The sequence below is a fragment of the Heterodontus francisci genome, chromosome 10 (assembly GCF_036365525.1).
Source record: "Heterodontus francisci isolate sHetFra1 chromosome 10, sHetFra1.hap1, whole genome shotgun sequence".
Taxonomy (NCBI): domain Eukaryota; kingdom Metazoa; phylum Chordata; class Chondrichthyes; order Heterodontiformes; family Heterodontidae; genus Heterodontus; species Heterodontus francisci.
This window is the reverse complement of record NC_090380.1, coordinates 71,720,372-71,738,825: the sequence shown is the minus strand read 5'-3', so window position 1 is coordinate 71,738,825 and position 18,454 is coordinate 71,720,372.

Genomic DNA, 18,454 nt, shown 5'->3' with positions numbered 1-18,454 from the left:
TTTAGCTATGAAGATAGATTGGAGAAGTTAGGACTGTTTTAATTGGAGAAGAGAAAGTTGAGAGGAGATTTGGTAGAGGTATTCAAAATTGTGTGGGATGTGGACAGAATAGGTCGAGAGAAACTGTTACCATGAGTGAAAGGATGGAGAATGAAAGGGCACAGATTTAAAGTAACTGGCAAATGAAGCAAAAGTGACATGAGGAAAAACTTCTTCACGCAAAGTGTGGTGGAGGCAGGTTCAATCAAGGCATTCAAAAGGGAATTAGGCTATTATCTGAAAAGGAAAAATATGCAGGGTTATGGGGAGAAGACAGGGCATGGCATTAGGTGAATTGTTCATTCAAAGAGCTGGTGCAGACATGATGGGCCGAATGGCCTCCTTCTGCGCTATAACAAGTCTGATTCTGTGATTCTTTGCGTTTGCACGGTTGCTATCCTGCCATTCACACCTCATTTAGACACGTATTTTATTTCTTTATTTGTCTCATTATCACTCCCTTTGGCTTTGTACCATGAAACCTTTTGTCATTTAATCTCTCCTGTCCTCCACCTTATCACAGACCTTCCCTTTTGTTCTTCTTCCCCACTTCCCCCCTTTCACCTGCTCAAAACCTATTTTGGTTCTAACTTTTCTCAGTTCTGATGGAAGGTCAGAGCCCTGAAATATTAACTCGGTTTCTCTCTCCACAGGTGTGCCACACCTGCTGAGCGGTTCCAGCATTTTCTGTTTTTATTTAATCTAAAGATGGAATTTGGAGGAGTGAGCAGTTTGAACTGAGATAGAGAAGTCTCATCATGTATCTAGGATGGCTAAGGGCTGTGCCTTGATTTAACGGTGCATCGCTTCATGCACTGCTAGGTGCAGTGAGGGGTCGAAGAGAGATCCTCTTCCTTAGCAACGGGAGAAAGAAACCTACTGCAGCAAAAAAGAAGTCGTGGCTGGAGGTAGCTGAGGAGGCCAGCAGCAGGAGCCTTGTACCACAATCCTCGTTTCTGTGTACGGGGTGCTTTAATGACGTAAGCAGGTCAGGAAAAATGAGTCCAGTTGTACATTCAATTGTTGCGCACATCACCCCCTATCCACCACCAACGCCCCCACCCCCACCCACACCTCCTCACTCTGCCTTGTCAGGTCTATTCCATCACATGGTACCCATCGTTCTCTTTCTCACCTCCTCATCTATCTATTCAATATTTCTACCCACCCTCATCCTTATGCAAATTGATGCCTCTCCCAGAGAGAGAGAGAGCATTGCCAGAACAGCAGAAGGTCCAAAAGCAAAGCACGGATAAAACATCAGTGGAGAGAGAGACAGAGAGAGCAAGAACAGGGAAAGGTCCGAGAGCACAGCTGGGATAAAGCAGCAGCAGGAGAGAGAGAGAGAGAGAGAGAGCACTGCGAGATGAAACCAAGAAAAAAAAAATCAAAGTGTGGCATCCCAGGAAAGTGGGTAAGTGATTGGTCAGTGGATATTTCTTTTTCTCTCTAAACTAGGGCAGCCTTGCAGTCTTTCAAATTAGGAGCAAATTAGGAGAATCAGGGTGAGTATAACAGTAAGCGTATTAATAAGAATAGTAGCACAGAGGCATTAATTAAAATTAATAGTTTAAACAAGGTACCTACTAGATTCTAAAAGAGGGAATAGAGTTTTTGCTTAGATCATGAATGGGCAGCTGCAACCTGTTGCTTGCAATTCCTGCACCATGTGGGAACTCCAGGACAATTTACGTATCTTGGGCAACCACATGTGTAAGAAAGTTCTCCAGCTGCTTCATCTTAAGCTCAGGATTTCCGAGCTGGAAGGGTAGCTGGAATCACTGCAGAGCATCAAGGAGCAGGGAAGTTTCCTGGATCGTACTTTACAGGAGGCGGTCACTCCACAGTCAGTAAGAGTTCAGGATACTAGGTGAGTGTCCATCTGGAAGACCAGGAAGAGGCAGGAGGTGCAGGTGTCTTTGGGGTGTGTGCCACTCTCAAAAAGGTACTTAGCATTGGAAAATGCTGGGAGTGACGATATCCTAAAGGCGTGCAGTCCAGATCATGGCACCAATGGGCAATGGACTGTAAGGAGGGAGCAGCAAAGTCGAGAAAGGCAACTGCTACAGGAGATTCCATAGTCAGGGGGGCAGACAGGCATTTCTGTAACTGTCATTGTGAGTCCCCCATAGTGTGTTGCCTCCCTGGCCCCAGGGTAAAGCGCATCATGGAGAAGATGCAGGATATTCTGTAGGGGGAAGGGAGTGAGCCAGAAGTTGTGGTACATGTACCAATGACATAGCAAGGGCAGATATTGTGGTCCTATTGTCAGATTTTCAGGAGATAGGCAGGAGGTTAAAGAGAAGGATCTCAAAGGTTGTAATCTCTGGATTAGCCAAATGCTAGTGAGGGTAGAAATAGGAAGAGAGGGAGGATCAATGCATAGCAAAGGGAAGGGGAGATTAAATAACAAAGCTATCCTGGGACAAAGGCAAAGAGCGTGTTAATGCTTGTGGTGAAAGACAAAGCATTAGTCCAGAGAGAGTGTTAATGGTAGAATAATGAGCAGCTCTGTCCACATGAAAACCAGGCACATGGTTAAAAAATAAAACAAAATAATCAAAACAATAGAAAAATATGAAAAAGGCCTCAAGTTAGTGTCCGCAAGGCTGTAGAATGCCTAATCGAAAGATCAGGTGCTGCTCCTTGAGATTGCGTTGATGTTCACTGGAAAACTGCAGCAGACCAAGGACAGAAATGTGGGCATGAGAGCAGGGTAGTGTCTTGAAAAGGCAAGCAACCGCAAGCTCGGGGTTATGCTTACAGGCTGAACGAGGTGTTCCAAAAAGCGCTCACCCAATCTGCGTTTGGTCTTCCCAGTGTAGAGGCGACCACATTGCGAGCAGTGAATACAGTATACTGAATTGGAGGAAGTGCAAGTAAATTGCTGCTTCACCTGGAAGGAGTTTTGAAGGCCTTGGATAGTGAGGAGAGAGAAGGTAAAAGGGCAGGTATTACACCTCCTGCTATTGCATGGGAAGGTGCCATGGGAAGGGGATGAGTTGTCGGGGGTGATGGAGGAGTGGACCAGAGTGTCATGGAGGGAATGGTCCTTTTGGAATGCTGACAGGTGAGGGGAAGGGAAAATGTCTTTGGTGGTGGCATCACGCTGAACGTGGTGGAAATGGCTGAGGATGATCCTTTGGATGTGGAGGTTGGTGAGGTGGAAAGTGAGGACAAGGGGAACCCTGTTGCGGTTCTGGGAGGGAGGGGAAGGGATGAGGACAGAAGTGCGGGAAATACGTCGGACAAGGTTGAGGGCCCTGTCAACCACAGTGGAGGTAAATCCTTGGTTGAGGAGAAAGGGAGACATCAGAAGCGCTGTTATGGAAGGTTGCATCATCAGAACAGATGCATCGGAGATAGAAAAACTGGGAGAATGGCTTGGAGTCCTTACAGGAAACAAGGTGTGAGGAAGTATAATCAAGATAACTATGGGCGAAGGTGGGCTTATAATGAATATTAGTAGACAACCGATCCCCAGAGATAGAGACAGAGATGTCAAGAAAGGGAAGGGAAGTGTCGGAGATGAAGGTGAGAGAAGGGTGGAAATTGGAAGCAAGTTGATGAGGTTTTCCAGTTTGGGGCAAGAGCAGGAAGCAGCATCGATACAGTAATCCATTTACCGGAAAAAGAGATGAGGGAGGGGCCTGAGTAGGACTGGAACAAGGAATGTTCTACGTATTCCACAAAAAGACAGGCATAACTGGGACCCATGCGGGTACCCATAGCAACACCTCTTATTTGAAGGCAGTGAGTGGCGTTGAAGGAGAAGTTGTTCAATTAAGAACAAGTTCAGCCAGCTGGAGGAGAGTGGTGGTGGAAGGGGATTGGTTGGGCCTCTGTTCAAGGAAGAAGTAGAGAGCCCTCAGACTGTCCTGATGGGGGTTGGAGGTGTAGAGAGATTGGACGTCCATAGTGAAGAGGAGGCGGTTAGGGCCTGGAGAAACTAATGCAGCATTTCTCATGAGAAGCTTCTGCAAGACTTTCTCTTAACTTCTCCTGAATGAACTGCTTCTGAAAAGATCCCAGTGACAACCACATGTGTCTAGTGACACCTTTCTACCTGTCTCCAGATGCCAGACCAACTGGAACTTTCCATATTTTATCCTTTTTCTTCAAGAATTAACAAGTACTAATTTTGTTTGGTTTTTTTGTAATGTTGATCTCTGCAGAGAAAACTTCTTTATTTTTTCTTTAACTGCTGTGTGCGTGTATGTAGGGTTTATTTAAGGAGGAATATACTTATACTTTCATATTTCAACCTGTCTGTTAATAAGCATTGCATCTTTATTGAATGAGTCTTGTTTTACAATAAATTCCAACAAGGCCGAAAGGTAGGGGAACCAAAAACAGGCCTCCTTGAATGACGAGGGTGATGAGATTGTAATGAAATAAAAAAGTGGATGTATGATACACGTCAGGTGAATTCTTCAAGCGAGAAACAGGACAAATACAATAAGTTGAGAGGGGAGGTGAAAAGGAAAATAAGACTGGCAAAGAGGGACTATGAGAATAGAATGGCAGTCAACATAAAAGAGAACTCAAACATCTTCTACCAGTGTTACGACCAGGTGAGAAAGGGGTCTCAGGTCCCCTCTTAGCCTTCACCTGGTCTTACCTTAACAGGGTTTAATTTTAAACACACTGTCTTTTAGCACCCCCTTGGTGAATCCTTGTTCACTGCTTTCCAATTATAAGGCAAAGAAACCAGCACAAACAGGTTTTCTTAGATTTAAAGAAGAAAGGTTAAAAGTTATTAAACTAAACTTAAACTCTAATTCGGTTAACGACGATGGATACACGATGCTCCCACGCTAGCAAGCATACGCGATACACACATGCAGATAGAGATAGAAAAGAGCAGAAGAAAAATAAAGTTGAAATGTTTGAGGCAATCTCTGAAGAGGGTTTTTGTTATGGATCTTCGAGCTCACTGTAAAGTCCTTAATTGTAGGTAGATCTTGCTTTTCATTGGGACCCAAAATTCTTCTTAAACCTTGTTCGCTGTAGGGGTTTATGTGTCTTCAGTGAATTTGGAGTTCCGTGAGAAAAAGATGGGAGCAGACAGGAGAGGCTGTGGTGAGCCAGCCAGGAGAGGTCTTTTCAGTCCAGGAGCAAACAGACACTCTCAGTTCAAACTGTTTGTACAATTCAGAAAAACCCAGGTTGCCAAGCAGGTTAGTCATGTGACTAGCTGGTCTCACCACGTCTGTGTGTGGATTCTCTGGTCTTAGCCGACCCTGGAATGTCTCTTCTTACACACAATACCTGGTTCTCAAAGTCCATTGTGGGTTAAATTGGAGCAGTGAATAGCCCCTTTGTCCTTCCAAGCACTGGCTGTTAGTATGCAAAAAATGTTTTTCCAGCCAAGAGCCTGGTGATTTTTTAAACAAGTCCTTTCTTCACTTCAGCAATAGTTTGAAATTTAATGTCCATATGGCGAAATTAATATGCCTCATTCTTGGCAGGTGGGGGTCTAGCACGACAACTAGCATGTAAATAGTAAGTGGGTAGTAAGAGGTGCAGTGGGGCCTATAAGGGACAAAGAGGGTAATATATGTTTAGAGGCACACGGCAAGGCTGCAATACTTAATGAGTACTTTGCATCCATGTTTACTAAGGAAGAGGAATCTGACAAAATATCAGTGGAAACGGAGAGAGTGGATAGGGTAAAAATTGAGAGTGAAGAGGTACTGGAAATGTTGGCTACGCTTAGGGTAGATAAGTCACCTGGTCCGATGGCTTGCATCCAGGTTGCGAAAGGAAGTGGGAGTGGAGACAGCAGAAGGGCTTGGCATAATCTTCCATTTTTCCCTGGATATGAGAGAAGTGTCAGAGTCCTAGCAACTACAGGCCAGTTAGTTTAACATCTGTGGTGGGTAAGGTTTTAGAAACAATACTCAGGGAAAAAATCAACAAGCAGTTGGAGAGGTTTGAGTTAATTAAGGATAGTCAGCATGGACTTGTAAAAGGTAGATCATGCTTTACTAATCTAATTGAATTTTTTGATGATGTAACATAACAGGTTGATGAAGAGAATGTGGTGGTTGTTGTCTATATGGATTATAAGAAAGTATTTGATAAAGTACGACATAAAAAGCTGGTTAACAAAATTGAGGCTCATGGAAAAGGAGAGTCAGTGTCCAATTGGATAAAAAAATTGGCTCAAGGACGGGAGACAGTGAGCCATGGTAAATGGTTGATTTTCAGACTGGAGTATTGTTTCCCAAGGGTCAGTGTTAGGACCACTGCTTTTTTTGTTATATATAAATTATTTGGATCTTGGAATACAGAGTGGCAAACAGTGAGGATGATATGAACTCCCTCCAACAGTACATGGATAGGTTAGCAGAATGGGCAGACAAGAGGCAGATAAAATTTAAGACAGAGAAGTATGAGGTGATGCATTTTGACAGAAGGGATGGGGTGAGGCAATATAGGCTTAACGGCACAGTTCTAAAGAGTGTGCAGGAACAGAGGGACCTGGGGGTTCATGTGTATTGATTTTTGAAGGTGGCAGAACATATTGAGAGAGTGGTCAGCAAAACATATGGGATCTTGGCTTGGACTTCATAAATAGCAGCATCGAGTACAAAAACAGGGAAGTTATGCTGAACATTTATAAAGCTCTGGTTAGGCCCCAGCTAGAGTATTGCCTCCAGTTCTGGTCACCACATTTTAGGAAGGATGTGAAAGCTCTTGAGAGGATGCAGAGGAGATTTACCAGACTGGTTCCAGGGATGGAGAATTTTAGTTACAAGGTTAGGTTGGAAAAGCTGGGGTCGTTCTCCCTGGAGCAAAGGAGATTGAGGGGAGATTTGATTGAGGTGTACAAGATTACGACAGGCTTAGATAAGTTAGACAAGGAAAAACTGTTCCCAGTAACTGATGGTACAAAGATTAGGGGACACAGATTGATGGTTTTGGGCAAGAGATATGGGGGAATGTGAGGAAGAACTATTTTACGCAGCGAGTGGTAATGACTTGGAACTCGCTGCCCATGAGGGTAGTGGTAGTGGAGACAATCAATTGCTTCAAAAGGAAATTGGATGGGCACTTGAGGGAAATAAACTTGCAGAGCCATGGAAATCAAGTGGAGGAAATGGAACTGACTGGATTTCTCGACGGAGAGCCGGCCTGGACTTGATGGGCTTAATTGTTCAACATATCTTCCTTCTATACCATAAATAACTCCATGACTCTATGATTCCCTGACAGTGATCCTCACTAAATGCACAGCATCTGTTGGGTGAATGCATGCCATTACAGTCACTCAGTTCTGTTTTTTCTCCCCCATTGTAGGAGAAGACAGCATAGAACATTAGAGAGAGGGAGAGAATGGAGGTGGTCCTCCATTGATTTTGCAGTTGACAGAGGAAATGATGGAGATCAGTGGCATTTAACTCAGTCATGTAAACATCATTTCAGCAGCGAGTGAAATATGATCATCTTTATAAAGATAAGATGCAACTTTCTTACCTTGACAGTACTATCTCATATTCTTTCTCTTTGCCAGGGCAGCAATCGGTGGAGGTCTCGGATGACAATCATTGGATCTGATTCCTTCTGAGGGTGCACCATCACAGGATTCATGGTTGACTTGCACCAATGCAACTCTCAACATCTTAGGAGTCAACATTGACCAGAAACTGAACTGGAAGAGCCACATAAATGCTTTGGCTACAACAGCAGATCAGAGGCTGGGAATTCTGCAGTTAGTAACCTCCTATCTCCCCAATGCCTGTTCACCATCTACAAGGCACAAGTCAGGAGTGTGATGGAACAATCTCCACTTGCCTGGATGGATGCAGCTCCAACAACACTCAAGAAGCTCGATACCATCCAGGTCAAAGCAGCCCACTTAATTGGCACCCCATCCACCACCTTCAACATTCACTCCCTCCACCACAGATGCATAGTGGCAGCAGTGTGTAAAGGTGCACTGCAATAACTCACCAAGGCTCCTTCGACAGCACTTTCCAAACCTGTGACCTCTACCACCTAGAAGGACAAGAGCAGCAGATGCTTGGGAACAGCAACCATCTGCAAGTTCCCATCCAAGCCACACAGCATCCTGACTTGCAACTATATTACTGTTCCTTCACTGGATCAGAGACAGGGAAAGAGAGACAGAGAAAGGATCAGAGAGAGGGAAAGAGAGAGAGAAAGGGTCAGAGATAGGAAAACAGAGAGAAAGGATAAGAGACAGGGAAACAGAGAAAGAGAAAGGATCAGAGAGGCTGAGTTTTACCAGCCCCTCGACGCTGTGGGTTGTGGTGGAGAGACCTGTAAAATGCTAGCGGGAGCGGCTCACCATGTCCCACAATGCCAAGAAGGCCCCACCAGATATAAACGGTGCTGGTGAGGCCGTCATTAAAATATTGAAATTAAATAAATGAACATGCAGTTAATCTTACCTGCTGTCAGCGGCTGTACCACGCCAATTTTATGGCCGACAGCCACAACTCGCGCACCTTCGGAACTCCATACAGAGTTCCGAGGTGAGATACTGGTAGGGAGGGGGGAAGACTGAAGATTTCAGGGTGGGAGGGGTGGGGAAGCGGGGAAAACACTTTTTATTGGCCATGGGGGTGGTGGGAAGGGGTTGAAGTCAAATGTTACAAGGTTGGGGAGGAAAGTTCATGATGTCAATAAAGTTTATTCAAGGTCCATGGCCCTAAAATAGACATTGGGGAGGGGTGGGGGGGGGGGGGGGGGTGGCGGCGTGGGTCGAAAAGGCCTCCAGGTTTCGATAAAATTTTAAAATGAGGTGTAAATGAATTCCCCTTTAAATATTAAAATTTCATCTAAGAGCTCGGAGCCCTTTAAAAATGGTGCCAGCAACTGCGCGGTGATGCCAGACACTGTTGCCGGGGATGCAACGGCCGCCCCCTCTATGTCAACAGAGGCGGCTGCTCTGCCCCTCCACTTAAATGAGCCCCCGTGCGAAATTTCGCGGGGGCTCAGCGGCGGCACTTCTGTGTCGGAAGGCCACCGACGTCACAGCGCACCGCTGTGGAGCACGGCACACTGATAAAATTCAGCCCAGTGAATCAGAGAGAAAGGATAAGAGATAGGGAAACAGAGAGCGATAGGATCAAACACAGGTGTAAGTCAATGTATTATTTTACCTTTAATGTACAATCACTTTTTAACCATGTATCTGTTCTTTTATTTCTTTTGTATTAATCAATGTAGACTGGTTGTGGTGGAATCCTGTGTGTGTGTAGTCTGTCTCATGGTGGCAACATGGAGCATTGGAGTACCCAACCAAAGTCATCCAATGAACTGTATTGTGGGCTTGAAAACGCAAGGCAAGCTGGTCAATTGTGATCATGACAGTGCCTTGTTCGAATAAGCAGGGTTTGCAAAACTAATTAAACTGCAAAAGTACTAGCATCTGGGAAGAGATCCAGGCCTTGCTCGTTAACAGCTAAAAAAACATATCTGTCTGGACCAGGCTGAAGATTGATAACGGTGCTAGAGATAACGAAGTTTTCTGAAGAAGTGTACTCCAAGATCCTTTTGTTCCTCTACCCTACCTAGACTCACACCTCCCATTAATCTATTATGGGGTATCTTATGGAAGGCCATTTGAAAATCCAGATGAATTACATCCACTCTATTGCCATTGTCTGCTCTCTCTCTTACTCTTCAAAAAATTCACTAAGGTTGGTCAAGCAAGATTTTCCCTTTTGAAATCCACGCTGACTATTCTTTATTATATATTTTTTCTAGATGTTCTCCTATTCTCTCCTTTAGTAGAGATTCCATTTTTTTCTTACCACCGATATTAGGCTGACTAGCCTATAATTCCCTGAGCATGTTCTGTCCCCATTCCTAAATATAGGAATTACATTACCTATCCACCATTCTTCTGGCACTACACCTTTTTTGAATGAATTATTAAATATGTGTAGTAATGCCTCTGCGATCCCCTCCCTAGATGCTTTTAAAATGCATGGATGCAATCCATCTGGATCAGGGGTTTTATCCCCTTTTGAGTTTGATTAGTTTATTCAATACATCCTCTTTTTTATTTTAAAAGCACTTAAGTCATTTCTCAGCTCATTATTCAATGTAAAGTCTACCTGTTTTATCTCCTTGTTAAATACTGAAGCAAATCAATTAGTTAATATTTCTGCCATCTCCCATTGTTAGCTGTGCTATTATCCTGTCTATCCATTAATGGTCCTAGTCCCATCCCAGCCTTTCTTTTTTGAAATTGATATGCCTGTAAAATATTTTACTATTTTGTTTTATATTCCTTGATAATTTAATTTCATTGTTCCTCTTTGCCTACCTTTTTTTCCGACTTCTCTCCGAATATCTTTGTATTCTGTCTTATCATGCACTCTATTGCTGTCTATGTACTTAGCGTATGCCTCTTTCCTAACCCTCATTTGTTTCCTTATGTTTTTATTCATATATGGAGTCCCGCTAGCGTTTAGCTTGTTGTTTCCTTTTAGCAGAATATTTTTCCTGCAATCTGTTGAACACCATTTTAAATGTTTGCCATTATTGTTCTACATTGTTATTTGCCAATAGTGTTGCCCATTTTATTTTCCCAAGTTCTATTCTCAGCCCCTCAAAATCAGCTTTTCCCCAATCTATTCACCTGGTTTTAGTCACACCTATGTCCTTCACTATTATCATCATAAAATATTATGGTCACTATTGCCAAAAAGTTCCCCTATTTATATTTCTGTTATCTACTCCGGTTCATTCCCCATTACTGGGTCCAAAAGCAAATCTTCCATTGTTTGACTTTTTACACATTGAGTTAGAAAGGAGTCCTGTACACATTGTAGGAACTCCATACCCTTATCCCCTTTATCTGTCTCTTCTGTCCAATTAATACTGGGGTAGTTGAAATCCCCCATGATTATTATTCTGTGTTTTTTACTCAATTCCCTAATTTGTCTGCAAATTTCTTCCTCCGCCTCCTTTCCACTATTAGGCGGTCTGTAAACTACACCTATTAGTGTTATTGATCCTTTTATTATCTTTTATCTTTATCCATATGAATTCTATTTTTGTCTTGCTGATAGCTGTGTCCCTTTTTTCTACTGCCATTATTTTACCACTAAGACGTACAGCCACTCCACCTCCCCTTTTTCCCTCTCTATCTTTTCTAATTATGTTATACCCTGCAATGTTTAATTCCTAGTCCTGATTTTTCTGTAGCCATGTCTCAGCAATCAGTACTATGCCATGTTCCTCCCAATGCATGATTGCATTCAGCTCTCCTGTTTAATTATGGATATTGCGTGCTTTGCTGTACAGACATTTTAACTAATTTTTCAATAGGATTTCTTCTTATTTTATGTTTAACCATTGTTACGACCAGGTGAGAAGAGGTCTAGGGGGTCCCTCTCAGCCTTTGCCTGGTTTAACTGTAATAGGGCTTAATTTTAAAACACCGTGTTTTTAGCTCCCCCTCAGTGAATCCTTGTTCACTGCTCCAAATATAAGGCAAAGAAATCAGACAGGTTTCCTTAGATTTCAACAAGAAAGGTGGAAGTTTATTAATTGTAAACTCTAATCCGGTTACCGACTACGAATATGCAACACGGCCACGCTAGCATGCATACGCAATAAACACACATGCAGATAGAGACAGAAAAAGTCGAAGGAATAAAGGGGAAAAGTTTGAACAATATCTGGTAGTTACAGTCCTTTAAGTTCAATGTGGAGTCTTTGGTTGCCGGTCAGTCCTGCTGTTCGTTGGGGCCCAGTTCGTGCTTCAGTTTGTTTCAATGTCGGAGTCTTTTCTCTCTGAGGTTTACGTGTCTTCCTTGGGTCCAGTGGCTTGGGAGAAAGCGAGAGAGAGAGGTTTCCTTGCTCCAGCTTCAGTTTCAACTGCCTTCTGTCTCTTTCTCTCTGGCGCAATTCAAAAATCTCAGGTTGCCCACCAGGTTAGTCATGTGACTAGCTGGTTTGACCACTTCTGTTTGTGGATTCTGCTATCTTAGCAGTCATCCTGGAATGTGAGCTTCTTCACCTTCAAGGTCTGGTGATCACAGTCCATTTTGGATTAAGTGGACCAGGGAATAGTCCTTTGTCTCTCCAAGCACTGTCTGTTAGTATACAAATGTTTGACCAGCCAAGTGTCTGGTGATTTTTTTTTTAACAAGTCCTTTCTTCACTACAGCAACAGTTTAAAATCAATGTTCATATGACAAAATTAATATGCCTCATTCTTGGGAGTCTGCATGACACCATCTTTTTTAGACTCCTGTTCTATAACTCTATTCCCTTGTCATCAATGTCCCCCCTTACTTTATTCATTCCTATGCTCTCCTTCTCTGTTTTGTTTACTTTAAGGCTGCTTACATTTCTTGTAATGAAGTGGATTATAATCCAAACTCATACTTGGGACTATTTAGATCAGAAGTGCTCCTAAGGTGATCACTCTTACTTAAGGTTGAGAAAGACAGATCTCACAGACACTTGAATGAGTCTGAAGAACTGATCTAACTCTCCCCAAAGGAGAGGAACCAGCTGAGAATATTACCGTCCTCCAGATAGCCTTTTTAACAAGGTTTAGCCAGATTATAACAACCCGGGTATTATAAGGGTCCGGCATCTCTCCGCAATAATGTACCTCCCCACCAAAGAGTGTATGGAGATGCGTTCTCGAGTTTGCAATACAAAAGGCTGTATGAGACAATATAATTTCTAAATTACATAAAAATTTATTAAAGAACCGAGCGGGCAATTCACAGTTGGTGGGAAAGTCAATTGTAACATTGATAGTTCTATGAAAAGAGAAAAAGTATAATAATGTTTCTAGTAGAGAATCCAATCTTTAAGTCTAAATATTGTTACAGTAAAATATTTAAGATATCCATTAACAGTTAAAGAAATATTTGCCTTAAATCCCCAAGTAGAAGGCTACAGAGTTCAGCGAGACACCTCTGTCCCAGTTAAGGGGAGAACTATTGTCGTCGCACCCCAATAGCTGTACTTTGACTGTGAGAAACATTGGAGTGAGTCCACTGAATTAAGAATCCACTGTGTGACTACAATATACTGTTTCTAAGCTGCATAACTTTTTTTTTAATATATGGGAGTGTTACCTCTTTGCAAGTAGGTTCGTCCCCCATTATTTCCCAAATAAGGTTGCACAATTGTTAATTTCTAGTTAAGATTCACCTTGTTTAATTTCTAAGAAAAGCTGAGCCAGCACGAAGCTGGAAGTTGCAAATACTGGTCAGTTTCCTAGTCACCCAACTGCGTTTTAAGATTATGGCCGGAATTTTACACTCCCCCAAAGAGCGGGATGGTGGCGGGGGGGGTACGTAAAATGAAGTGAGCGACTCGGGGTGCCTTTCCTGATCCGATACTGCCTCCACCGCCATTTCACGTGGGGCGGCAGCAGTGATAAATGGCCCACCTGACACAGGCCATTTAAGGCCCTTAAGTGTCCAGTTAATGGCCACTTAAGTGCCTCCGCCTGCCACCACGGGGATTTTACCATTGGCAAGCAGGTGGCCCAGACCTGAGAAAAGCCGCCTGTTAAAAGTAGGGCCACCCCCGATGCCACAACCACCCCCAATGCCCAACATGCCTCTCCCTCCCCCAGTGGACCAACCTTGCCTCGCCTGGGCCCAACCGATCACCCCCGGCGAGGCCCAAAAACTTACCTTTTCCCGGGGCCATCCTTCCTCTTCTTCGTGAAGCTGGGTTGCAGTCCCAGCAGTGGCCATTGCCCACGGTGGCGCTGCTGTGACTAAGAGCTGCCGGCCCGCTGATTGGCCAGCAGCTCCATGAGGCAGGACTTCCTGCCTCAATGAGGTGGAAGTCCTGTCTCAGACCAATTAAGGGCCTGGGGACCGTAAAATGCGATCTGGATCCCCAGGCCAGGCGGAGGGGGGATCGCCACCAACGTTTTGGTCAGCGGATGGCTCCCATCCAACGAGAGTAAAATTCCAGCTGATAACTCAGTTTCCCGGATTCAGTTGACAGTGATTTAGATCCATCCATAGAAAACCTTGCTATCAATTGTTACTCTGTGGTTTATAAAACCTGTGTTATCAATATTTTGCAGTATGTTGCATGACATTTATTAGTAAACTCCTCTTATCAGAAGCTGCCTTTATGCTCCAGAATGAGGCCATTATGAACCAGGATTAGGCACATCCTTCACCCCAGAAGCATTTCCAATGTTATGTGAGTGTTTCTATTTTTCTTTGCAAAAAGTGCTTTAAGAGCTGATATTTGAATTGTGGACTGAGTGAAGTGTGCACAGACTGCAAGGCACCTGTTTCCAAGCAGCTCAACAGGGAAATGACAGGAAGATTTATGACGGTCACATGACATGACTGTGGGTTTTAGTTTCACTTTGTATTGTGAAAGAAGTATGGGTTGGACCAGCAGTTTGCAGTGAGCTGGCTGGGACCTGTTTGCAGACCAGAGGAATAGACCTACTCTCTGTAAAAGAAGACTTGTCTCTCTTGGGAAAAGAAATCCTACATGTGAGGTGGTGGCTGTGGTCTGCCTGGAGATGGGAAAAGACCCCTGGAGAGAGAGAAGGCCTAGGAAAAGAGAAGTTGCTACTCTGTGGAGGAAAACTGCTTTGCAGAGAGAAAGCCCCTGAAATTTGAAAGGTAACAAATTCCTATTGCTTCCAGTCTCTGGAAAATTTCTGCCTCAAGAATGATTCCTGTTGCCTTAGGTGTTTTGGGAGATCCTGAAATCTCAAGAAAGCTTCTGTTACCAGACTGCGACTTCAAAACCCAACTAAACCTGTTGCTACACACTTTTGCTGAAAGATCTGTGTGATGCCTGCTGAAGACAAATTGCCCTGAAAGCCTTCCTATCACAGACTGCTCAACAACCTCACCTGGAGAGACTTTGAGTAGCATCCAGCTAATCGGCTCTGGGACACCTCACTGACCCAGAAATATCCTACCAGACTGTGACAAGCCAACTATTTTATTATTCCTAAGAAACAGCTGTAAATCAAAAAAGCCTTTTTGTCCGGTTAACCGGCTTTTTTGAATGTATGTGTGTGTGCATGAGGGTTAGGAAGAATAAGAAGTTTTAAAAGAACTTTTTCACATATAGAGTTATCTCATCATTGTTTAAGACTTAGTTTATTTATAAATAATTAATTTTGTTGTTGCTTAAAGAAACCTGGTTTGGTGTGCTTTATTCTGGGGGACAAATAGAGTGTTTAATTTGGCTATTCTCCGGTAGGTAGGAAACTTTACTAATATGCTTATGACCCGTGGAGTACTGGGACTGAATTAACAGTGCATTACTCCTGCCTTGGTCGTAATACTTCGTAACACTAAGAACGTCTTCCAACCTTTCAGGCAGGTAAACCTTGATTTTAATTTTTAATCTGTAATTCATAGGAAAAATAACTCTTTTAACCTTATAACCCCTTATTATGGATGGATTCCTTCACAGTAGATCCATCCCACATCTTAATAGTTTAAAGCCTTTGACAGAGGCAGGACAAATGACAGAGGAAGGGAAACAAGAGTGAGAAGGAAGTGCAGTTCCCAAACTCATGCCGATGATGAAAAATTAACTTTGCACACTTAGTAAAAAGTCCCTTAACAAAAAAAGAACAAAGAGATTATTTTAGAATGAATGTACATTTCGAACTTCCACATTTATCACTGATATATTCATAAGCCCAATCTGTTCAATCCCCACAAAAAACAACTTCTGAGGAAACAAAATCTATTTTTCCTACCCATGGCAACACGGGGGCTTTAATTTATAAAAATAAGCCTACCTTGTTATTAAATCAAATGCTGGAGAGATGGTGCAAGAGTGAAGGCTTTAGATTCTTGGGACAATGGGACTGGTTCTGGGGAGGTGGAACCTGAACGGGTTGGATGGTTTGCTTGTGCTTGGAGGAGGATTTAAACTAACTTGGCAGGGGGACAGGAACCAGGACGTAACATAAGGAAGGAAAAGTAAGGTGCACAAAGGATTGGGAGAGATGGATAGCCCTAGAGTAAGAAATTGTAAGGCATTTGTTGGAGTCAGAGTAAGAGGGAATGCAATAACATCTATGGAAGAGTAGCAACTCCCACAGAAGATGCATCTAAGGAGTGTAATCCTATTTGAGCACTGTGTCCTGTAGTAAAAGCTAGCTCTTTGAGGTTAATACAGTCACCCTCTCTTACCTGATGCAAACGAGAAAGGATGTTTCCCCCAAAAAGTAATTAGAAAATTAGACACAAAGTGTACCTGGCAGTTGAGGTTCTGCACTTGATATGCCAATTGCCGATGGTGATGTTGCTGTTCGCAGCGGAGCCTCAGAAAATAAGGTCATGCAAATCAATTCTAATACCCTGACTGTCCCTTCCTTCAAAAAGAAATTTCAACCAATCACTCAGGATGGAGGAACTCAAAAGGATCGATTTGTTGTCCTTATCATCATATCTTTTGAAATAATTTCCATAAGACTGCAACTTAAATCACCATTTCAAAATGAATTTCAAATGAATTTCCAATGTTCTGAAAAAACAAAATACTGCAGATGCTGGAAATCTGAAATAAAACCGAAAATGCTGTTCAAATTTTCTGCCATCATTTTAGTTTTCCTTCCCTCCGAAATGCTCTCGTGATCTTATTAAAGAGACATGCTGTCCACGTCCTGGAGTAACTCCATACATTTTAATCAGGGTGACCTGAGAACTGATCCAGTGCCACCCTACCTAAGAAATGCTTCAGGAACAATTTTATGACTTTGAATTTTCAGAGAGCCTTGTCTGAATTTCAGATGTGCACCTCAAGGGGTTAGGTTTTCTTTCTAGGGGTTGAATTTTATTATGGCAGGCCACGCGCCGCCATGCTGCCACGATCTACCGCGCAGCGGCTCGAGATAATATGCTGGTCGGGCTGCCCCTCCCCATTACGTAGTGGGGATGGGCTCTGTGATGGCAGTAATGGCGTCAACTGCCTGTGCACAGGTGCTGGTGCCATTTTTAAAGGGCCACCAGACCTGTTGCTAAATTTAAATAACTAAAACCGTACCCCCCAGTACACCGCAATAAAAAGTATTGCCCCTTCCCCCCCCATAACACTTACAGATAATAGTTGCCCTCTCCACTCCCCCCAAAAGACTTACATGCAAGACTTGACCTTCCCCTCCCTCCCAAACTATTCAAAGTGCAGAGATCACCCCTTCACCCCCTCCTCCACACTATTAATGCCCATTTGACCCTGTAAACCCCACCCCCCCCCACCATTACACTGAAAATCCTAAGTACCCACCCCCCTTCCCCCCGCCTCGGTGGCGCCAGCTTTCCCTGGACGGGAAGGTGAAGGCGCGTAAGTGCCGGCCGCTGCTCGGAAGATCCCAGGCAGCAGGTAAGATCGCTGGCAATTTTATTTAATATATTCATTTTCTTAATTTACATATTCAAAGTCGAGTCCCATCGCCCAGCAGTGGAGGGGCCGCCACAGAGTCTCACTGCCACCGGGAAGATCGGGCCCGGCACTCCCTGCGTTGGACTCCGTGGTGGACCACTGCTGGTACAATCTTCCGGCCTCCCCTTGCCACGGATCCCAATGTCAGAACCTCAACAAAATTCAGCCTCTAGGAGTGCCAAGTCAAAGAGCACAAAATTTGGCTCTCTGATGCCATTTTGGTGAGGATGTTAGTGCAGGCATTAGGAGCATGCACCACAATTATGCAGAATAGGCAGGTCATGATGTCAATGATTTAATGCGAGTGCCGCCATTTTGACTTCACCGCTGCAGCTAACACCTCTTAATCTTATACAGCTGAACATGCAGTCAGCAGCAGGAAGGACTGCCACCTCCACCCCAACCCCCAACCCCAACCCCAACAACCCCTCACCCCATCAGAGCTATTATAAAAGAATCATCAATTACTTGCAGGTTAGTGGCTGATTGATTTCTCCTGGCTCTGTCTGTTTGGTGAAATTGAGAGGGAGTGATATTGCAGTGACTCAGTTGTTAGCATTCTCACCTCTGAGGTTGTGGGTTCAAGTCTTGGAAGGACTTGGAACACAAAAATCAAAGTTGCCCCCCTGGTAGAGTACTGAGGGAGTTCTGCACTGTTGAATGTTCTGTCTTTCAGCTGAGATGTTAAATCAAGGCCCTGTCTGACCTCTCAGGTGGATGTAGATGATCCCATGGCACTATTTCGAAGAGGAGGAGGGGAGTTATCCCCAGTGTCTTGGTCAATATTTATCCCTCAATCAACATCTCAAAAATAGAGGGCTGGATTTTGTTCTGCCCTTGGAGGTGGGCACAGAGGCAGGGGAGGCAAACAAAATGGCAGAGGGCGCTGTTCCCAATGTTGCCTGGGCCCTGTGCCATTTGTCCAGGACGGGGCAGGCAGAAGATGGCCTTCCCGCCCCAGACCAATTGAGACCCTTAAGTGGCCAAAAGGGACTTTTCCTGCTGCCACCTC